The following is a 17,507-nucleotide window of genomic DNA, read 5'->3' on the forward strand; positions in this document are numbered from 1 at the left end:
CAATTTGACAGAACCAAGTCATCCATCTGGTGCCGAGATGTCTACTTGTCCAGTGCCAACTCATCCGTGTCCACACAAATGATGAACCTATATTCTGTGTGCCACCATGCGAGGCAATTGAATAACACACAGTTATATAAATCAGAAGTGTAAAAATGATAGTTGCTCAACTGACTTCATCAGTCACATGGTTTAGCAATATAACAGTTGTGATTCTCCGCCTTGTTTTTAGTGATCATGATAATTTCTGACTTAATTGGTCACGTGACAGACTAATTATCCTGATTCATCAGCGAGGAAAAAGGGGTAAATTTGGTGGTGGGAGCAAGTAATCATGATATGTTTGGGAAGAAACATGGGTAATAAGAACATTGTGTCAGTTGGTATAATGGGTGTTTATTCCTGTTTTTGCACAGCTCAAAGTGAAAGTGCCTAGGGCCTATGAACACCAAAATCCCACCCTTCTTGTTCATTTGAGGTCTTTGGTTTTGTAAATATATGAAAAGGAAAAATAAGTAAAAATTTCATGGGATCTACTTATGGAAAAAAGTCCGGGCAACTGGACCTTTTTCCCTTGTTATATTCTTGGATTTACAATGGGTACACTGGTTGGGCTGACCAATCAGCGTGCTCCTTTTTGAATATTACTGGCCAGTCATTCTATAATACGGTCTAAAAAAATAATTCATATGCAGATTCTTTGACTCGAGAAACCATTCTATTTATCTGATCATTTTTCAAAGCCAGCTATGTTGACAAATCATTAACATAACAGATGTGGAGATAAATAGTTATCACTGCTCATAACAACAATAGGACCCCTTTATCTGCCGGGCATATCATAATATTAAAATTAGATTTAATTGAACTCAAAGCTGAAAGCTTACTTGAGGTTAAATCCCTATGTGAAAAGAGTAAAAATGTTGCTTACATTATTTCATGCCCACGCATAAAGATGCTCAGTTTAATAACCTTGTAGCACAAACATGTAGGAAAAAGTCAGTATCCCTTGGGGAAAGGTGTCGCATGTGATATAATCAGCTTGTCACAATACAGCCAGAGGACAGTATACACTGATATAGTGAAATCGTGTATGCTGTTTCCACCCATTATTTGATGGTTCAGCAAAAGCACAGCACAAAGCTAAAAAACAAGGAAGACACAGTGACATTTCTAGAAGGGGAAGCACAGTATTTTAATGGTGAGACAGTCTATATGTTGACAGCTGTTTCTTCAACTGCTGATAGATTAAAAAAAAATTGTGTATAAACCCCTTTAAATCATTATCATCAACCCCTTTTCACTGTTTTTCTACGTGGGGTCGGGGTATCATGTCAACTGTTGCCATATCGTTCAATACCACTCTCCTACCTTCCTCAACAGTCATGCCTGACTGTTACTGGTCTTCTCTCATGCAATCCAGCAATCTCTTTGCTGAACATACTTGTTTCCTCTTACCATCTTCCTGTCTGTCCCAAAGCTCCTTCACCAGACGTCTTCTGCTTTCCTGTACATGTGCCCGAGCAATGGTTATCTGTTCCCTTTGACCTTCTGTGCAATTGGAGCTACTTGGACTTATGTTCTAATGTCCTTATTTCATCTTCAGTGTGCATCCTACCAAACATCTTAGGCACTTCATCTCCATCACCTTGAGCTCCCTCAGTTGCTCTGACTTCAGTGTCCAGGTTTTTGTACCATACAGTAGTACTGGTCACACCACTGTTTTGTACACCATACTTTTCTGTTTCTTTGGCATTCTTCTGTCATATACCACACCTGCCACTCTGTGACAGTTGGCTACAGCCCCCCTAATTCTAGCTTTGACCTCCTCATTCAGACTTCCTTTCTCCTCAACCACTTTTCTCAGGTACTTGAAGCTGTCAGATTGTTGTATTATTTTCCCTTCTATCTCAGTTCCTCGGCTTCTTTTGATTTCCCTCTGTCTGCCATTATAACTGTCTTATCTGTCTTCAGTTTCATTCCATGTGCCTTTAAGTTTGCCTTCCATTTCCCAATACTTTGCTGAAGTTCTTGTTCAGAGTCTGCCTGCTATGCCACATTGTCTGCATACAGGCTTTGTCAAACTGTCCCTTCTGACCTCCTTGATAACATAGTTCATCACCAGTATGAACAGCAATGGATTCAGAACTGAACCCTGGTGCACACCCACTTCTTCTATGAACCCCTTTGTGAGTCCAAACACTGTTCATGATAGTGTAATCAGGTCCTTGTACATAGCCTGCACTAACTCTACCAATGTTTCCTGGATTTTTGAACCATTGCAGGACTGTCCAAATCAGATTCTTGGTACCTTATTTCAAGCTTTCTCTAAGTCTAGGAATGCCCATTTGGACTCTTTCCTCATCTCTAGCTTCGTCTCCACTATCTGTCTCACTGCAGATATCAGGTTGGTTGTGCTGCATCCAAACTGCTTTTCTCCCATCTTACTTTCTCCTACTCTGTGTATTTGTTTATCAATTACCCTCAGGAGACTGACCTCTATACTGCCCACATTTGTGAATGCCCCCTTTGTTCTTGTACACTGCCACTAGTATGCTTCTTCTCCAGTAATCTGGAATGTGCCTTTTTCTCCATACTGCTATGAGTACCCTCCAGAGCCATTTCTCCCTCAAGCCATGCAAACTTTTGATCATATAGGTTCATATGTATTTATTAGGCTAATGACCACTAGGATCTTTTTAAGCCTAGCCATGCATCCCAAATCTTTGACAAGTTCTAGTACCCTTGATAAGTGTAAGCAGGGTCTTGGGAGATGAAACATTTACAATCAGGGGCATGAGAGATTAACCATTTACAGGCTGCCTGTGTCCAGTAGAGACAAATGTGCCAAACCAGGGATACATTTCCTGTCCCCTATCAAATTGTACAAATTACACTTGAATTGGTTCGGAAGGAACTCTGCTTTACATAGATGGGGAGCCTCTTCCAGAGAAGGGATAGTCTCTGGGATACAAACCTGTCTCTCCAGTAGGTACTACTTATATTACAAGCAAGGTCTACATTTTTAGAACTGATAATCTGGTGCTGTTTGCTTTTGCGGATATGCAGGAGGTCCATCAGGGTGGGGTCCAACACTGTCTTGTATACCAGGTGTAGATGTCTCCTCAGCAGCCTGTAGGAAAAGGAATACAGGGTTAGAGATTTGAGGCAGTCTGAATACAACATATTGCTTGCACCCTATATTCTTTTAGTGAGGAACCTCTGTAGCTCTTCTGATTGTTGGATATGCCTGGTTAGGTACAAGCCAGTGTGGGCATTTTACTTAATGATAGTCTGATGAATGTCAAATGCAGTAGAACAATGACTTGGAGACCAGTTGGAATAGTGGTTAGTGTCTTTGCCTCCCATGCACAACATACAAGGTTCGATTCTGACCTCTAACTAATGCATGTTTGGAGTTTGCATGTTCTCCCTGTGTCTCTGTGAGGTTCCTCCCACCTCCAAGAAAACATCTTAAACTCATCAATGAATGGTGCTGTGGGCAGCAGCACAGACTCTCTGGTGTCTTATAGGGGAAAGAGTTGTACAGACCAACTGCTTTGGGCATCTACTGTGGTGCACAGTATCCTCATGATAGGAGAAAACAGATCACAGACTGCATGCCATAGCAGGGCTAGCCACTTGACTGTGTAAAAATATGGCTCTAGGTGATTTGGTCATGTTGACTAATGTCGCCAAATAAACATGAGTAAGGAGCCTACTCCAACCTAATGCTAATGGTGGAGGGGGGGTGTATGTGCCCCTATTGGTCAGTGTGTGCCCACCATAAAGCCCAGCATCCCTGGGTCAATAAGCTACTGGCTGGTCAGTATCTAGTTGGCCCAGGCATAGCGAAAGCTGAACATAAAACCTATCAATCTGACAAATATGAACTAGGAATTGCTACACTTGATGTATGGGAAGTGGATAACATGAATAGCATCTGTGTATCCAAGAGACAAGACTGGGGCAGTGCAGCAAAGCCATTTGGCTTGGGATCCAGAGTCTACTACTCAGGAGGAGGACAGGCTAGAAATAGTGTGGGAATTTTGGTGAGAGAGGGGCTTCAGAAGGCAGTGAGGGATATTATCAGAATTACTGACAGAACATAGAAATCAGACTCCAGTATAATGTTAGGGTAGTATTCATAATCTTGGCCTATGCCCCACACCAGGGTTGTGATAGCGAGGAAAAGAGTGCATTCAGACACCAGCTGCAGGACCTACTAGATAAAGCAGGATAACATAAATTGGTGCTTATAATGGGTGACTTGAATACAGATTTTGGGACAAACAGAACAGAATGACTGCATGGGTGTGAGTTTATTGAATTAATATAAAACTGATACTGTGAACCTCAAGACAAGACCATCAAACAATGATAGTATACAAAATCAAAACTCATAATACTGAAAAAAAAACAGCTGTGGATCTTGCACACCACTCCTGACACCTTATACACAGTGGTGGCTCATGGTATCAGACTGCTGTTTGTCAAAAGAAAAAAAAAGTTTAAATATTTTTACACACTAGTAACCATGTGAACTGCAAACTAGTGTGTAATGCGGAAGATGCGATTATTCACAGAACTCAGAGCAGAGCACATGCGTGCTCAAGTTCTGCTTTAAAAAAAAAAACTTTTGTCACCAGACTGCTTTAAAAATGGTATGAATGAAGAAGACTGCAGGCATCAATGAAGATCCTCAGGAATCACTTCAGTTGCCCTATTTGATAGGGGCACTGTGAGCTAACATCTGGTGGCACGGTGCCTGGGCAATTTTTTTGAGCTAGGCTTATAAAGGCTCCAGAGCCATTAGCCTAGTACACACCTATGAACCTATGAAGTCATTGTGGTTTTAACCGCAGTAAATTGGAATCCGACTGGAATGTTAAGTCAGCAAGCCACGTTAAGTATTCTGTGTATGTGACATGGCTGCTGATTAGTCCTGTTGCTCTCCTGGTCTCTTTCTAAGCTTTATGTTAACATTTAATTTGCGAGGGAGAGAGCGAGAGAGATGGACAGACTATCAATAAGTAAAAACAAAAGAACTGACTTAGTGGATAACTTTTTAGGTAAGTAAAGGCTTCCTTGACAAGCAAGATTTTTTTTTAATCCACTACTGTGAATAAAAAAATCATGAGTTCTGAGTGTTTTTTTTTTTTTTTCTAGCAGGATCAGACAGATATTGTTTAAATCAAATGGTGCAGGAACTTCAGTTAGTGGTTTTTTTTTTAAAAATATATACAGTATTAATTTGACCAGTCTACGCAGAGAGTATATACACATGTTTGTGATGAGTGGTGAAGTTGTGCTTGGACCTGTTTCCAGAAGAATTTGTCACATGACCTGTTCATGATTGTATGACACGGTTGATGGATCTATCAGGTTTAATAGTATCATGTAAGGAACATTTTATATTTAAAATAAAAATCACAGTGAATATAGTAGGAGATATGATTAAAGGAAAAACTATGTTTTAATGTTTAAGTAATCAGAAGTTTTGATGGAAACTAACTCTTATGTTTTAGGTATGGTTATGGTATCCATTGCAGAAGTGTAACTGTGTTAAGGAATCTGCAGAGACTGGAATGATTTATTAGAAGTTACTTTCTAATAGTTATACTGAGTTACTAGAGATTATATGTAGTAATATTTTATGTATTTTGCTTAGATTGCCAAGCTTTTTTATTACTTAGGAGAATGTTTTGATTTTAATACTGAGATGGGAAGGAGGTTTTGAATCTGTAACATTTGTCAAAATAAGCTGATTTTACAGATAATAGATTTCATGGTAGTTTTAGACCCTTTACTTTTGTCAATCCTCCCATGTTGGCTACTGGGATAAAATAATATTTAGCTTCAGTCATGCTGTATGAAGTTTGGGTGAAATTTTCTTGATAGCCAGTATAAAATAGTTTTTTCTCTGGTAAGATGAAGGTTGGAAGGGTGAAAAGGCCATGGTGATGCTGTTATTTAGGATAATACAAAAGGCACTGTTATTGCCTGAAGGTGGAGATTGGAGGGTAATATATGGTCTGTGTCGTACCTCTCATCCTCTTAGTGCAAGACTACCTGGACAAATCCCAACCTAATTGGGGGACAAAAAAACAAAATAGTGACTGATGTTAAATATTGATTTCTTTAACTTAGAATGATCCCAGAATAACATGATTTGTGTTAGCATGCATTTTCTGAAAAATATGAAGTCTGAAACTCAAATGTATGTTATTATTTAGTGACTTCAGTCTTTAATAATTTGCCAGAAAGCCACAAATTTTATGAAGAACCAACCAAAATATGAGGAAAAGCTGAACAATTGAGAGGCATAGTGTGTGTGTGTGTGTGTGTGTGTGTGTGTGTGTGTGTGTGTGTGTGTGTGTGTGTGAGATATATAATATATATAGGATTAAGGTGCCTGGGCAGCATGATACCCCCCTGTGACACAGCTGGATATGGACACATGGCAATTTGCGTTATGGCTGCAATGACAAATGCCTGTGGACAATTCCCTGTGGGAACAGAACATTCCTCACAAACCCTATACTGTTACTCCCTGCACCCCTCAGAAGCCAACATGTGCCATTGTCAGTAGTACAAGTGGCTGTCACTGGATGTCAGGGGGGCATGAAAGTGGTACTGTGACATCAGTGTACTGTGGGCAGAGCCTTTATTAACACAACAGATAAAGTGATGTGTGTAGTGCTTGGTGTGTACTACAACCAAATATATTCAGAACTTGTAGAAATGTGCTACAGCACGTAGGAAATCCTGCACATCACTGCAGTCACACCTATGTTGCAAGATGTGTTTTAGGTGATGCTCCCTTACAACAATAGCCTTCCTATGTGGTGTCACAGACATCCCCTTCAAAAGTGACTCCCTTCGGTTGTCTGTCAGGTTCTGTTCCTGTTGTAGAACAGACAAAAGATCAGAAAGGTGTACTGTAGGGCATCTAAGTAATACTTTCAGTCAACGATGCCATCCCTCCACCTGGTTATTGGTCCATGGGAAGTCCATGTCAGACACATCACACACATTCCAGAACTTCAGAGGGTAGGAAAATGGCAGATGGTGCACTGAACTGTGGGATGCATACTTCCTTGGTCGGCCATGCACATAATGATGGTCCAGAAATATACCTACAGGCTTAGCACAGTCAGGTAAGGTTGCCACAATGTCCAGAAATGTGGGGATACCATCATCCACTGGGAGGAATGCCAGAGCAATCAGCTTGCAGATGGCTATTGAGAATGCGGCGTCTGTACCATATAAGGCCACAAAGTGGTGATGCTGGATATGGCACCAAATGATCTGTGCAAAATGGAATAGGCACCCCTTCAGAATACTCTTAGGGAATGCCTTTCGGCTGGCATGGATGGCTGCCTTCTCAAAATCAGTCATAATGTACCGTGGAGTTAAGGTTATGGCTGCAGATCAGGGATGCACCTTAAGTATGTCCCACATATTGTTGTATGCAGACTCTGATTTCCATATCATTAGACAATATACCAGGAGGACAATTCATGCTGAGGAGGGGGTGCCAATAGATCCATGTAAAGTATACAGCTGACAGCAAATATCAGCACTTGTTGGGAAGGTGCCACCCCCAAGTATGATGTCTGACCTGCACAAATCTGACAGATTTTGTGCTGTAGTTAGCAGACCCAAAGAATCTTTCTTATCCCTATCTGACTGTCTGTGTATGATAAAGCTGCCACTATGGAGTGGGTACTGGCTGCCATCAATATCTGCAAGTGTTGCCAGAGATGTGGACATAGATGCCCGTGCCCTCTGCCACACCCTGGTGATGCTATGATGCAGGGTGGCATGGCAAGGCATCTCCTGTAGTACATTGTCATCCGCTGTGCCAAGGACACTCTGCATTAGCAGACTAGCCATGTCATTGCTGTTTACTGCCCTCTGCTGTAGTTTTGCTTACAGCACAGCCACCTGGGCAGTGGTTGCATCTGGTCCATGCTGCTGTGGCAGTTATTTATGCAGTTCTTCCCCCTCATCCTTGTGAACAGTGATATGATAGCATGACCCCTGCAGGCCTTTATTCTCTGCTCCACACTTGCCCAGTACCATTTGGAGAGTACTTCCCACTCTAAGTGGTACAGGTATCTCTCCACTACCAGCATTGGTTTGCCTCGTTGGCTGGGCACTGTCCAATATCTGTTGCCAAACCTGGGCTATACTCGTATACAGATTCCATCACGGCAGCACCACTCATAGTTGGCCTCTCAGCATCCATCACATCCAGTTTAGCAGGGTACTGTACATTGACACTACATAGGTATAATCCAAACAAAAAGAGGTAGATACTCCAAGACAATCGAAGCCAACCAGGAAACTGCAAATCAGAGTTGAAGTAAAATCCTTTATTCCTTGAACAGTAAGCGCGTTGCTCAGAACGCTTCATCAGACTTTAATAAAAACAGTTGTGCTTACTCCACTTAAATATTCAAAACAACCAATAAAAACAGTAAGAATTGTCACATGAAAAACACTTTGGAATAGTACATGAACAATGAATAAAAAAAGGGGGGGGGGGATACCAAGTAGAGAAATATATGCATTATAATAAAAACTCTATATGAAAAAACACATAATGGAGTGTTTATACATATCTATAATAATGTGTGTGTATATAGGAAAATACAAATACATACGTCATACATCTATATCATTACATGTATATTATCTACTAGCGTCTGAATGGCCTATCTATCAAGAAGGGTTTCAAGGACAATTTATCATTAAGACCATGTCCTTTATCAACTGTAAATTTAATGATCCATTTAACTTCTTCCTTCTCAGTAGTATTATTGATGTTACCTAACCTTTCAGTTACTTGTAAGTGTCCTATAACCATAAAACTGAAAACATGTGTAGATCCATTCTGTATAACATGTCTAGCTAAAGCATTTCCTTCATTTTCCTTGTGAATAGTATAGACATGTTCTCTAATTCTTTCTCTCAAAGTTCTATTGGTTTTTCCCACATAGAAACTTTGACATTTTTTACATACAGCTAGATATTTAACATTTCTAGATCTACAATCTGCATAGTCATTAAACTCATATTTAATATTACTGTCAGGATGTATGAATACATGGGAGTTCATGATAAAATCACATTGGTTGCAATTCCTACAAGCGTGTGTGCCTTTTCTATATGAAATAGTCCTATTCCTATTCTTTCTTTCATAGCATAACAAACGTTTGAGGGACTTTGTGTTCTTGTAACTAATAGCAGGTCTGTCACCCACTATTTCCTTGATGTCATCATCTAATAGTAGGATATTCCAATTCTTCTTTATTATATTAACAACAGAGTTGTTGGTGTTAGTATAGGGAATTGATAACCTTTTTCTCCTATCTCTCATCCTAGTTGGGCGCTCATGCATAATATTGTCATTCTTAATGAAAGGTGTTGCTATCCTCTCACTGCATGTTTCTTGTATCACTAATAGATCCTTATTATGGTAACCTCTATTGATAAATTCTTGCTGCATGGTAGTAACTGCTGTAGATAAAGCACCATCCTCACTTATGATACGTGAATGACGTATCAATTGATTTTTTACAATATTCTTATGGATATGTGGAGGGTGCATACTATTTCTGTGCAAAATAGCATTCCTTCTACAAGGTTTTTTATAAATATCTGTTGTTAAACGACCTCTATCTAAAATTAATGTAACATCAAGAAAATCTATTTTAGTGGGTGATGTAATAGTCAAGACTAGGAAAGTAGTAGTTCCATTAATATACAACATGAACTCTTCTAAAGTTTCTGTATCTCCTTTCCAAATCAAAAAAATATCATCCACAAAACATCTATAATGTCTAATATTACTTGAGAAACTCATATGTTCTAATATATAGGTGACCTCCCAATACGCTAATACAAGATTTGCATATGAGTTGGCACAAGATGTCCCCATCACCACACCTTTGGTTTGCAGATAATATTCACCATTGAACAGAAACACATTATTGTTCAAAACAATCTCCAATAACATAGTAATCCTTATAATGGCATTATTACTCATTCCTTTACTCATCAGAAATAATCTCAAATAATCTAGTCCTACGTCATTGGGTATACAAGTGAATAGGGAGGCAACATCTAACGTTACTAAAATGTCTAACTGTGGTGGGTCATTATTGCCATTATAGATTGATAAGGTTTCAAGGAACTGTTTGGTGTCTCGTAAGATAGAACTGGTAGAATCTACTATAGGTCTAAGTGTCTTCTCTAAAAAAATAGAGATGGCACAGAGACAGTCCTGGAGCCCACACCAGAAATCCAGGAAGAGGAAAACCTCAGGAGGACCGTTCGAGTTCCAGAAGAAGGCTCTGAAACCAGTGATAAGGACTTAGTAGTTAATTTGTCACAGCATATACTGACAGAATTTGAAAGTAAGTTGTTAAATAAAGGCTTATCCTTCATCCCTTCGCAGGAAGTGGATGTTAGTGAGCTCATAATAGACATTAAGCATTTTACTAGAAATGTGGCACTAGGAATGCTTTTTGATAATGGTGCTGCAAGTAATACTGTAGATAATATTTTTAAAAAACCATCTGTGTTTATTCCTAACTTACATCCTTTATTAGAAAGCTTTGAAAGAGCTTGCACAAATGACTTGTTGAAATATTTTGAAAGTAATGAAAAGAGACCTGAATTTTATAATCTATCTAGTGAAGAGAGAATGGCATTATTTGAGTTACAGAAAAATGCAAATATAACAATAAGACCAGCAGATAAGGGTGGAGCAATTGTGTTGTTGGATAACTGTTATTATAATGACACCATGCTTGATATGCTATCGGATGAATCTACATATGTAAAGTTAGATAAGCCGGGCTTGAATAGGTTGATGAACTCTGTGCATGCAGATTTATATGACATGTTAATGTGTGATGTCATTGATGAAAATGTATACAAATATTTTTTGATTGAAAATCCAGTTATACCTGTTATTAGAGGCCTGCCCAAGATACATAAGACCATGACCAATCCTTCACTCAGACCCATAGTTTCGGGTCGAGGATGGATAACTGAAACCATCTCTATTTTTTTAGAGAAGACACTTGGACCTATAGTAGATTCTACCAGTTCTATCTTACGAGACACCAAACAGTTCCTTGAAACCTTATCAATCTATAATGGCAATAATGACCCACCACAGTTAGACATTTTAGTAACGTTAGATGTTGCCTCCCTATTCACTTGTATACCCAATGACGTAGGACTAGATTATTTGAGATTATTTCTGCTGAGTAAAGGAATGGGTAATAATGCCATTATAAGGATTACTATGTTATTGGAGATTGTTTTGAACAATAATGTGTTTCTGTTCAATGGTGAATATTATCTGCAAACCATAGGTGTGGTGATGGGGACATCTTGTGCCAACTCATATGCAAATCTTGTATTAGCGTATTGGGAGGTCACCTATATATTAGAACATATGAGTTTCTCAAGTAATATTAGACATTATAGACGTTTTGTGGATGATATTTTTTTGATTTGGAAAGGAGATACAGAAACTTTAGAAGAGTTCATGTTGTATATTAATGGAACTACTACTTTCCTAGTCTTGACTATTACAACATCACCCACTAAAATAGATTTCCTTGATGTTACATTAATTTTAGATAGAGGTCGTTTAACAACAGATATTTATAAAAAACCTTGTAGAAGGAATGCTATTTTGCACAGAAATAGTATGCACCCTCCGCATATCCATAAGAATATTGTAAAAAATCAATTGATACGTCATTCACGTATCATAAGTGAGGATGGTGCTTTATCTACAGCAGTTACTACCATGCAGCAAGAATTTATCAATAGAGGTTACCATAATAAGGATCTATTAGTGATACAAGAAACATGCAGTGAGAGGATAGCAACACCTTTCATTAAGAATGACAATATTATGCATGAGCGCCCAACTAGGATGAGAGATAGGAGAAAAGGTTATCAATTCCTATACTAACACCAACAACTCTGTTGTTAATATAATAAAGAAGAATTGGAATATCCTACTATTAGATGATGACATCAAGGAAATAGTGGGTGACAGACCTGCTATTAGTTACAAGAACACAAAGTCCCTCAAACGCGTTTGTTATGCTATGAAAGAAAGAATAGGAATAGGACTATTTCATATAGAAAAGGCACACACGCTTGTAGGAATTGCAACCAATGTGATTTTATCATGAACTCCCATGTATTCATACATCCTGACAGTAATATTAAATATGAGTTTAATGACTATGCAGATTGTAGATCTAGAAATGTTATATATCTAGCTGTATGTAAAAAATGTCAAAGTTTCTATGTGGGAAAAACCAATAGAACTTTGAGAGAAAGAATTAGAGAACATGTCTATGCTATTCACAAGGAAAATGAAGGAAATGCTTTAGCTAGACATGTTATACAAAATGGATCTACACATGTTTTCAGTTTTATGGTTATAGGACACTTACAAGTAACTGAAAGGTTAGGTAACATCAATAATACTACTGAGAAGGAAGAAGTTAAATGGATCATTAAATTTAGAGCTGATAAAGGACATGGTCTTAATGATAAATTGTCCTTGAAACCCTTCTTGATAGATAGGCCATTCAGACGCTAGTAGATAATATACATGTAATGATATAGATGTATGATGTATGTATTTGTATTTTCCTATATACACACACATTATTATAGATATGTATAAATATTCCATTATGTGTTTTTTCATATAGAGTTTTTATTATAATGCATATATTTCTCTACTTGGTATCTCTCCCCCCCCCCTTTTTTATTCATTGTTCATGTACTATTCCAAAGTGTTTTTCATGTGACAATTTTTACTGTTTTTATTGGTTGTTTTGAATATTTAAGTGGAGTAAGCACAACTGTTTTTATTAAAGTCTGATGAAGCGTTCTGAGCAACGCGAAAGCACTTACTGTTCAAGGAATAAAGGATTTTACTTCAACTCTGATTTGCAGTTTCCTGATTGGCTTCGATTGTCTTGGAGTATCTACCTCTTTTTGTTTGGATTTTATTTTCTCTATATGAGGTGATACCTTACCCTGTTTTGTGTTCTCTTTTTCATTATATTTCACTACATAGGTATAGGCCACTATCAGACTGGTTATGCTGCAGTACACCGCCTTGTGTTGTACCCTTCTGAATAGCCGCTGTCTGCTACAATGGCCCTTTGTAGCAGTGTACACACCGCTCTGCTCTTACTAAGTTTCCTGTTAGGGATTCTCTATGTACAATTCACACAGCTGTGGAACTGACAACTGACTGTAGTCCTGTAGGTGTCTATCCGGCTTGCTTTTACACCACTGGATCTGCATGTAATGCCCAGGTCCCCTTTAACTCTCAGCTGTTGAAGCTGACCAATCAGGGTGTGGTGCACAGTCTCAATTTCAGAGACAGACATTACTAATGGATGTTCCCCCGTGTAGCACCCTTTTCTGCCTACATGCCTCTGCATATGTGTGTACTCCATCTGCAACAACCATAGGATTGGTTTGGGAACCCCCACGTGACACACATGTAGCTTCAGTAGTGTGTGATCAGCTGTTGACAGTGAGGTGGGTTTATACTCCTATGTGTCCAATATGTGCTTTCCCTCCCTTACATGTCAGTGTTCCCTCCTACAGTGGTTGCTTCTGTACTGTTAGGTAGTCATTAATTGTCAGGGTTGTCTTGTTTACAGCTGTCACAGGTCGGCTGTAAGTGGGATACCAGTTGATTTGGCTATGGCCGTGTCATGTATAAGGGGTAGTGCAGCGGTGGTAACACTATTCTTTTAATGCACTTGGTATTACGGGGATATGTCTTACTCAGGAATGCCTGTTGTCTGTATGTATGACTGTCTATTAATGTACTTGGTATTACGGGGATATGTCTTACTCAGGAATGCCTGCTGTTGTCTGTATGTATGTATGTCTGTCTATTAATGCACTTGGTATTACAGGGATATGTCTTACTCAGGAATGCCTGTTCTCTGTATGTCTGTCTGTCTGTCTTTCAGGACAAACTGCTGCTGTGCTTCTGGCTTTCCTTTACTTGTGGATGACTGTTATTTTTATTTATATAATTACTTTACATAACATACCTACATAAATAAAGAAGTAGATAGATAGATAGCTATAGAAGTTAGACAATAATGACAGACAACTGAGTTTCAGACTTCATACCCTTCAGAAATGTTATGCTAATGCAAACCCTGTTATTTTATCCACTTTCTACATTTGCAAAAGTAGAATTTATGGTTTGTCCCTCTTTTTGGGCCTTTCTCCCACTTTTATTTATGGCTTTGTCCAGATATCTTGTTCTAAGAGGTTGAGAGGTACACACTAGGGAGGCTACCGGGTCTACTTCATGTTGTCGTAAGCTGACAATATCGAGTCTGATATTGTCAGCACGACAATATCGAAAGTGAAGAACATCGTGCAAGTAAACGGAAATCTCCGTAAGGGGAGATTTCCATTTACCTCAATGTAGTGCGGTTCTGGAGTTGGTATATTTAAGTAGGGGGTGTGTGGAGGGTGTAGGGGGGCCTGCCCCCTGCCTATGCCATTTAGTTTTTTTTTAAATTAGTTTTTTTTTTTTACGTTATTCGATGTTTTACTTAATCGATCAATAAAGTTCGACCTTTATTGATTCGATTAAGTAAACTTTCGACAATGTGATATAGACGCGGCTCTAACAGGCACATTATTTCCATTGCAAGGATGCCTTGTGAATGTGCTTGTGCTACTGACAATGCACATGTATGGCTGTATCTATCAGCTGCAGCTGCAGCTTCTTTGGACGTTCACATCTTGCAGCTTCCCAGTCCATGGATTCCTGTAACGGTTGTGTTTGGGGACCTCCATGCATCTGCATTTAGCAGGTATGTTTTTTTCATGATTGTGTTGGTGGACCTGCTCAGCTGACTATGCTTGTCTAGTGTGGCTATTTCCACTGGCAGGAAACAGCCCACTTAGTTACATTAGGGATGTCTCTATTTGTCAGTTTAACCGCCTATGTGTAATCCCGCCACATAGCTCTCTTCCAGCCGCACCTCTCTACAGTCTAGCGGTGTTGCGGCCTTCTGATTTTGGCATTATAGCTTGCAGGCAGTTGTCTCACAATCTAAATGCCGAAACCTATATATATATATATATATATATATATATATATATATATATATATATATATGGGTTCACTTTATAATTTCGAAATACTGAAATACCGAATTTCAGTATTTCAATATCATAAAGTCGAAGACTCAAAATTTGTAAAGTGCATAATTGTGAATTTGAATATCTCTAATTCGCGGTTATGGCTTACAGTACGTGGCGTGCGGTGTTGGGAGTATATTGTGTATGGATGTAGGTGCAATTGAAGGTAAGTGAATGTTTTGTAAGGGTTTTGTGTGGGAGTTTGAGTGTGTCTGAATGTGTGTAAGTGTTGGATGTGTTGATGTATGTATATATGTGGTTTGTGTGTGTGCAAGGGACTGTGAAATGTGTGGGTGTGTGTTTCCTTTTTGTGTCTGTACGATCACGGAGTTGGTATATATAAGAAGGGGGGTGTGGGGTGTAGGTTTGTTTGTTTGTGTTTTTGTGTTTGTGTGTGTTTTGTTTGCTGTAGTGTGGGTTGGACGATGTATGTGTTGTGTGGTGTTTGGTGTATATGTGTTCATGATTGTGTGTTTCGCAATTGTGTGCTGTCTGGATTATGGACGTTCGACTTTATGATTTCGAAATACTGAAATATTTGGTATTTCAGTATTTCGAAATTATAAAGTAAATCCATATATATATATATATATATATATATATATATATATATATATATATATTATGCTTAATTATATGGGGTTGGGGTTGAAAGAATGGTTAAGGTGTTTACTTTGCTGACACAAGGCACAGGGTTTGATTCTCACCTTTGAAAGGGAAATTGATTATGCTTAAAATGGCGCAAAAGGGCAGTTATCCTAGTATTTGCCTATAATTAGCAAGTTTACGAGTAATTCTTGATGTATGTTATTTCATATCTGTTCATGTATACTGAATGTTTGTTTAAAATGTTTATACTATGTTGGAGCTTTTCTGCCAGGACATATGCTGAAGAATTTTTTTTTCAACTAAAGCTGGTTGCAGAAGCCTGGGTAAACAAAAGTAAAGTAAATAAACAAACTGTATACTTGGCTGGCACACACAAGTTGTGACTAATGTTTCTGTCAATGAAATGAAAGCAATGCAGGTATGCACGCAACTGTTATTATTTCTGCTTTAATCCTGACAGGTAAAATCATCTACTTTAGTTAGGTAATGGGGGGCGGTTGTTTTTGAATTAAATGAGTTGACTGGCCTTGCTGTTTACTGTTGTAATTGTGGCTTTCCAAGATTAGTGTGTATTTGAGTAAAGTCAGCTGTCATGCAAGCCCTTTGACTACTGTTTCTGTGCAACAGACTAAATACAATCATTGATATTTTTGTTTTAATCCTGGCAGGATCAAAGCAGATACTTTAGGTCGACAACTGATATGATGGCTCTTTGTGGATGGAAATGTTTGGCACTGTAGCTTTGGTGTAATAATTCTGGCTTTGCATGACTGGTGTATATTTGGGTGAAATAAGACGGAATATAAACTCTGACTAGATAGTACAGTGACATTTCCAAATCAGGTCTATATTATAAGCTGGAAGAGTTTTTTTCTTCGAACACTGAAAAGCCGACAAATAAATAGCGAAAGCTGAAAACCGCAAAGGGCCACTTCAGCATATTTTTTCCCTGTGAAAGAATTTGCTTGGCCGTTATCGGGAATTGCCCTTTTCTCCAATGTAGAACGATCTCGGAGTTGGTATATTAAGTTAGGGGAGTATGGGAGGCACAGCCCCCCACTTGATTAGGGTTTTAAAGTTTATTTTTATGTTTACGGCCAAGCTAAGTTTTTCCCTAGGAAAAAATTTGCAGAAGTGACCATGGTTTACCGATTTTGCTCTTTATGTATCAACCTTTACGTGTTCGCTAAAAAGACTCTTCAAGCTTATAATATAGACCCCTCCAAATCTCCTTACTATTCATTTGGCATTGTACAAAATGCAGATTATTTCAACGTGTGTAGTCATAATAGTTTCATGCAGTCAAGACCAACCACTTTTTCATTTCTTAGAAGTGCTACAGCAGAATCTAAAGACCTAATTAACTCTGAAATGTGCTTTAGTCTCGTATTTGTTGGTAGAATATTCAGCATGTGCAATAGTGACTAACAAGTTATTTTATGTAAATTGGTAAGCACTGTAACATAGCTCCACCCTTTCTAGTTGGCCCCACCCATTCAGCTGTCTCCTGCAGCCCCCTTTAACCTCAAGTCACCAGCCACCACTGCCTATACACAGTTTGTGAATACAAACAAAACAACACCTTCATTATTTTCCCAAAACAATTATCAGCTGAAAAGTGCCTAGTGATACCACAGAAGTCACTGTGAATC

Source organism: Protopterus annectens, chromosome 15.part0 (genome assembly GCF_019279795.1).
Source record: "Protopterus annectens isolate FY-2018-M chromosome 15.part0, PAN1.0, whole genome shotgun sequence".
Taxonomy (NCBI): Eukaryota; Metazoa; Chordata; order Ceratodontiformes; family Protopteridae; genus Protopterus; species Protopterus annectens.